The sequence below is a fragment of the Aegilops tauschii genome, chromosome 1 (assembly GCF_002575655.3).
Source record: "Aegilops tauschii subsp. strangulata cultivar AL8/78 chromosome 1, Aet v6.0, whole genome shotgun sequence".
Lineage (NCBI taxonomy): Eukaryota > Viridiplantae > Streptophyta > Magnoliopsida > Poales > Poaceae > Aegilops > Aegilops tauschii.
In genome coordinates, this window is record NC_053035.3 from 369,074,765 (window position 1) to 369,081,741 (window position 6,977).

Genomic DNA, 6,977 nt, shown 5'->3' on the forward strand with positions numbered 1-6,977 from the left:
CTCGAGGGTGGGGAGGACGCCGAGGTAGCCTTCGCATAGGGTGACGAAGGCGTACAGCAGCACCACCGCGTTCGGGGTGAGGTGGTGCGGCTGGAGCTGATAGAACTCGAGCCAAGAGCGGAAGAAGGCGCTCACAGGCAGGCCGATTCCGTGCAAGAAATGCGAGCGGAAGACCACCCGCTTGCCCTCCCGCGGCTCCGGCATAAGCTCCTTCGCCGGCGCGAGACGGACCTCCACCTTGTCCGCGCTGGGCAGCCGCCGCGTCTTGCAGAGGAATTCGATGTGATCTTCATGGACGTTGGAGCCGTCCCAATCCCCGCCATATTGCTCCGTGGCAGGAGGAATGGTGAAAACGAGCGCGGCGGCGGAGGAACGAGTAGTAGAAGAGTGCGGCGGCGAGGCGCTGTTGCAAGAAACGGCGAGAGAAAGAAGATGGTGGAAGGAGGAGGAGCGTGCGAGAGCCTGCCGCTCTCCTTCTCCCCCTACTTATAGCTTCGCGAGGTGAAGCCGGGGAGGCCGGACGTGGGGTGAGACGTGGGATTAACTGCACCCACTCCCCCCACGCCTCGTGATTATTATGCCCTAAAGGCGTGCCGAAACTGCTGCAAGGAGATGTGCGGGCGGTTTCGGGCTGCAGAGAATCCGCGCCTGGGCCCGGGAGTGGGCGTGGCGGGCCCCCGCCCTGCGGCGACGTCCCGTCGCGCGCGTGGGCTGGCAGGCTTTCTGGCCGAGAGAGGCCACGTGGTTCGCAGACGGCAAGTGGCCGGCCCGCGGCCCGATGCACGCATTGGCAAGCTCCCGCCCTCCGACTCCGGAGTTTTCGACCAAGGCGGCGCGCCTAACCAAAACCGGCTCCCAGTTGCCGGCTTGTCAAGATAGGAAGCTGATCGAGCTTCTCAACCCCTACCCAACCTCGAAGCCCAATCAGCTTCGGGGACTACTGTCGGAGTAAATGGCCACGGGTAGCCTAACCGACTGCCCCTGGCTCTTCCAAAAAATTATCTGGCCTTTGGGCCTTCAAGCGCTCCAAGCATCGGACCACCTTCCCTGGCCGGCTACCTCTGAAGCCGACTCACGGAAGGCGGCCCAGCCTCAGCAACCTCCCACCCCCCAGGATAACCACGGGGTGTCCGACTCCAGGAAGCCGGCCGTAAAGGATGCCGACTTCCCCGAAGCAGGCCCCGAAGAACGCCGACTCCTAGAAGCCGGCCAAGATCGCAACCACCAAAGCTACGCCACATAACGGTGACAAGAAGGGTGTGGCCACAGTGCGGCCCACTACCCCCGAAGCCCGAGGCAGGCATGGCCGCAGGACGCCGTACGGGACAGCCATCCCCCGTCCGGCTCAGCACTGTAGCCATGCTAGCCTCGTCGTCACCCATGGCAGACGCCAGTACGGCCCACGGGCGGCGGGCCCCTTCAGCCAGAGAGAGGCGCGGAGGCAGCCCGGCCTCCCCCAGTCGGCCAAGGACGTAGCCGGCTCCCAGAAGTCGGCTACCCCCTCCCTCGAAGCATGTGCCACATTAAGGAGACAAGACGAGGTAAGGCAACAGTGAGAGCCCTCGAGGCGGCCCGCTGTAGCCACGCTCACCTCAGCGAAGCCCTCGTCATCAGGGGCGAGGCAACAGTAAGCAGCCGCTGACAAGACCCTAGGCGGTGGGGCCGGCCTGTCGACCAAGAGGCCGGCAGCCGGCGGGACCCACCAGTCGGCGGGCCCCAACAGCCGGCGAAGAAGCCGGCGAGCATAGTCGCTGACGGCTGGGACCAGTGCCCAGCCGGATTACAATTGTACCCCCGGGGGGTAGGCCTATATAAACCCCCCGGGGCACCCATGCAAAGGGTTGGCTTCTGAGCATAGCACACACACCATAGAGAGAGAAGCGAGAGCTAGCCTTGCTCTTCTTCTCCCTTGAACCCAACAGCTCTAGCAGCGATTGTAGCTACTTTTCCTGATCTAATGATCATGCGGAGACCCCGCAGAGCAGGACTAGGGGTGTTATCTCCTCGGAGAGCCCCAAACCTGGGTAAGATCCGCCGGCGTGCATGTATTCGCCTCATCCCGTTTCCAGGCACCGGCGACGTCTTATTGGCACCCACAATGATAAGCCACCGGTTTCCATATGTCGCACCTACCACCCGACACCCACCTGAACCGGGAACTCCCCGAAATTTTCCTCGCCCTCGCTTCTACCACGGTTTTTTCCGTCATGGACGGCCCAAAGAATGTCATGCAGCTGCGTCTTCGGCCCGCCCAGGACGAAATGCCCATTTTCTGTCATGATTTTTTGTCATAGAAGTAGGAGCCCACCACATCTATGATGATAACGGGTTTTGTCACAATTATCGTCATAGAAGTGTCATATGTATGACAGAATTTTTTTTGTTCGGCCCAAAATGTCACGGATGTGTCTTTTTTGTAGTGTCTTACAGCGCAAAGTAGACAAAAGAGCTATGCTAATGTCAGACGGCGAGCTCTAGAATTTCAAGTGGGTGACAAAGTGCTTCTTAAAGTGTCGCCAACCAAAGGAACTGTGAGATTTGGCACCAAAGGCAAGCTTAGTCCTCAGTATGTCGGGCCATTTCATGTGGTTGCTCGAGTTGGGAAGCTTGCCTGCCGCATAGATTTGCGACAATCAATGCGTGGAGTGCACAATGTTTTCCATGTTTCCATGCTTCGGAAGTATCTTGAAGACTCTGAACATCTTGTTCTTACCGAACCGGTCACCATTGCGCAAGATCTTACACTTGATTCCCGCCCATTTAAGATTATTGACGAGTCTGAGCGTGCTTGAGGCACCGAAAGCTCAAGTATGTGAAGATTCTTTGGACAAATCAAACAGAACGAGAAGCAACCTGGGAACTAGAGTCCCAAATGCACGAAAAGTACCCATAATTGTTCTCTAATGGTATGTTCCAACCACTAAAATTCTTTCCTGTTATGTTCTGTGCCATCTATGAAGCTTTTCCGGTAGTTTAAGGAGAGAAGAACTCATGGGCAAGTTCTAGTTAAGGTGGTGAGACTGTAACACCCCCGGTTTCCAATAATCGATTTTTCCATAAATCGTGCTTTCGGACTCTCTTTATCCATGTTTACTTGGTCCATCAATTCATAAATCCGACTCTTTAGTTGCGTCGGGCTCTCCGAGATAGTCAAAATGCACTACCTATTTCCTCGAGTCGGACTCCGGGTTCATCTCCTATGATTTATTTGATTCCCATGGCTTCTATTATTAGGGAATTTCAAAATATTCTCTAATTCAGGAAATAGAAAAAAATTGAACCTTATCTCTTACCTCTCCCTCACAATGTGAGCTCCACATCTTTCTTCTCTTCCCCAGGCCGAAGGGAAGAATCCCTTTCTCCTCTCTTCTCAAGCCAGCCTACTCCCTCCTCCCTTCCTGCCCCACTCCTCCCTAGGTGCGTCCTTAATGCACCATGCCCTTCACCACCTCCATGGTTGCCCTTTGATTTAGGGCTTTGAGGAAGAAGGAAAGGAGACAAGAAGAGGGAGAACAAGAAAGCTTCCCCAACTTTTCCCTTCACCAAATCTTTATGATTTGACCATAGAGGTGAGGTTCCCCATCATTTATGACCTCTCATCCTCTATTAGTGATGATTCATGGAGTATAGGGTTAGGACTTGAAACCTATGTGAAGGAATTGGGGAAAAAGTTGTTCGTGTTGCTGTTTCTGGGCGTTCAGATATGGAAACCAGCAATTTCGAGTTCCTATATGCAAAATTAGGTGGGCGTCATGTGGAATGTTTTGTAGGTATTGTTCCCACTATCGTTTTGACTGGTAATTCACTCAATTTGGTTCAGCCGTTTAGCCGGGGCGATAAAAACAAGTTGCTGCTCTGTTTCTGCAAAACAGCATTTCTATGGTTTTTGCCCATAGCTTTTCAGGATCTTCGAGGGCTGATAAATTGATGCTGTACAATTGTATAGCTACCTGATACCTTTTAGTTCATAGATCAATTTTATTTACTTACTCCCCATGAGTATTGGTTTTGCTATGGATTTCCAAAGGCGGCTACTCATTATTCCTGAATCTGAAAACAGCAGAGATGTTGGCCTGAAAGCCGCAGTGACTTGGTGCTGCCTGGTGGCCATGGCCGTGTGGGCGGCGTGGTAGCCAGGGTGTGGCGTTCGGTGGCGGTGAATATTGGTCGGGGTGAAAACCTATTCTATCTTCGGATTGACCGGCGACGGCGAAGCTCGTTCCCTTCTTGAAGGCGTCGCCGCGACTCTCGCTGCCCATCGTGTTGCTCCGGGGGAAACTCTGATCCTTGGGTCAGGCGGTGGCGGCGCTTCGGTGTCGTAACCTTCCTGTAGGCACCGCCTTGGAGCCCACGGTGCGTCGTATGTAGCTTCTTCTCTAGGCGGTGGCGTGTTCACGGTTGAGGCCCCAAGGGCTCTTGTAGTGCTAGGGGTGGTGTTGCTACGCTCAGCACCTATGTATCATGCCTTGGGTATGTGTGTGTGTTGTGGTGGCATGTGTTGTACTGGGTTGTTGGTGATCTTTGCTTTATATATAAAGCGGGGCGAAAGCCTTTTTCGGTAAACAACAGAGATGTTTTTGCTGGTTTTGACCCCCATAACCACATAATCTGAGGTTTGAATAGTTGGAGTTATTTGTAGATGAGTTCCCCATGAATCCATAGCCATCTCGTTTGCATGTTTTAGAGCTTCCTAGCTTGAGCTATGGTTTTTTCCTTGAAGGGACAGCAAAGGGTTGCTTCCCGAGAATGCAATTAGGTGCGTTTTTGTGTGTGCTTTGCATAGCTTGCTTTGATGCAATCTTTAAAACTTGTATGTATGTCTCTACAGCAGGTTGCAGCACCAATCCACCGGAGATAGCCTCGCGCCACCTCCCTCGCAACGGTTGAGGCGAGTACACCGGGCAACAAGACCTAGATTGCTCCCTTAATATTATGTTCATGTTCACGTTATTCCTTTACATTCATGCAATGGTGAACATAGAATTCCCTAGTGTACATTTCAATACACCATACCACTGGTATGTGATAGGGATTGGTTTTTCTTGGTTCTTGATAACAAATCCATCATGAGTGTCGGAGTAAATGGCCACGGGTAGCATAACCGACTACCCCTGGTTCTTCAGAAAAATTATCAGGCCTTTGGGCCTTCAAGCACTCCAAGCATTTGGGCCGCCTTCCCTGGCCGGCTACTACTAAAGCCGACTCCCGGAAGGCGACCCAGCCTCACCAACTCCTCCCCAGGATGACTACGGGGTGGCCGACTGCAAGAAGACGGCCACGAAGGACGCCGACTCCTAGGAGCCGGCCAAGAACACAACCACTCCAAACCATTCCCACATAACGGCAATGTGACGGGGTGTGGCCACATTGCGTCCCACTACCCCCGAGGCCCGAGGCGGGCGTGGCTACAGGAGGCCGTACGGGACGGACGTCTCCCGTGCGGCTCGGCACTGTAGCCATGCTAGCCTCGACGTCATCCACGACCCACTCCTGTACGGCCCAAGGACTGCCGGCCCCTTCAGCCAGAGAGAGGCGTGAAGGCGGCCCGGCCTTTCCCAGTCGGCCGAGAGCGTAGCCGGCCTCCAGAAGCCGGCTACTCCCTTCCTCGAAGCAGGAGCCCCATTAAGGAGACAAGACGAGGTAAGGCTACAGTGATAGCCCCCGAGGCGGCCCACTGTAACCACGCTTACCTCGACAAAGCCCTCGTCATCACAGGCGAGGCTACAGTAAGCAGCCACCGACAAGACCCTAGGCGGTGGGGCCGGCCTGTCGACCAAGTAGCCGGCAGCCGGCGGGACCCAGCAGCCGGCGGGACCCAGCAGCCGGCGGAGAAGCCGGCGAGCGTAGACACTGACGACTGGGACCAGTTCCCATTCGGATTACCATTGTACCCCCGGGGGGTAGGCCTATATAAACCCCCCGGAGCACCCATGCAAAGGGTTCGCACCCAGGCATAGTTGGCCTCTGAGCATAGAGTCGCCTTCTAAGCGTAGCCCACACACCATAGATAGAGAGAAGCAAGAGCTAGCCTTGTTCTTCTTCTCTCTTGATCTCAACAGCTCAAGGAGCGATTGTAGCCATCTTTTATCGATCTAGTGATCATGCGGAGACCCCGCAGAGCAGGACTAGGGGTGTTATCTCCTCGGAGAGCCCCGAACTTGGGTAAGATTCGCCGGCGTACATGTCTTCGCCTCATCCCGTTTCCAGGTACCGGCGACGTTTTATTGGCTCCCACAATGATAAGCCATCCCTTGGCATATGTCGCACCAACCACCCGACATTTGGCGCCCACCGTGGGGCCAGGTGCACCGTCGTCCGGAGACCTGTTCTGGACGGGAACCCTTTTCCTCCCCCGCGAGCGCAGCCAGCCTGCTGCGCCCGGTGGCGCTTGCCTTGACGCGCTGCAAGGCGTCGACGACGCCTGCGCAGCGAGCCGCCTCGCCGACCTGCTCGGCAAGACTCGCATCTCCGATGAGCCTGCGTCCGACACAGGCACCGACTACCCTGAGAGCCGCCTCGTCAGCCTCCTCGACCAGCTTCACGTCTCCAGCGAGCCTACTGCAGACGTGGAGTCGGTCGGCTCCACCGACCCGATGCTCATCGACTCCAACACCGCGTCGCTCGACGCCTACCCCTCCAACGTGGTGGTCTTTGACGTCCCCCTCCCTCGAGCTGACAGCGGCAGCAGCGCTGTCACCGAAGTGCTGGTCATCAGCCACGTCTCCAACTCGGGCGAAAATGCCCGCGACGCTCAGCAAGCGGCGATGCACGACCTCTCTGTCCCCATCCCGGCCGACGCCGACCCCGAGACCCTGGAAGCACGCCGGCTTGCCCTCATTGCGGAGGGAAAGAAGATAGCCTCGATGAGACGCCTCACCGAGGCCCACCAGTGCGAAGTCGACCGCGCCGCCTTCGGCACGCCACCACCTAGCGGCCCGAGCTGAGCCGGCTTCGTCCAGAAGCGCGGCGCAGCCGTT

At 56.0% G+C, this 6,977-nt stretch overlaps 1 long non-coding RNA gene across 1 annotated transcript; it reads left to right on the forward strand.

Annotated features, from left to right (window-relative positions):
* Positions 1-3,307: 3,307 nt before the first annotated feature.
* LOC120968135 (uncharacterized) lies at positions 3,308-4,566 on the forward strand. Its single transcript, XR_005762313.3, has 2 exons — positions 3,308-3,569; positions 4,064-4,566. It is a non-coding gene; the product is annotated as an uncharacterized lncRNA (long non-coding RNA).
* The last annotated feature ends 2,411 nt before the right edge of the window (positions 4,567-6,977 follow it).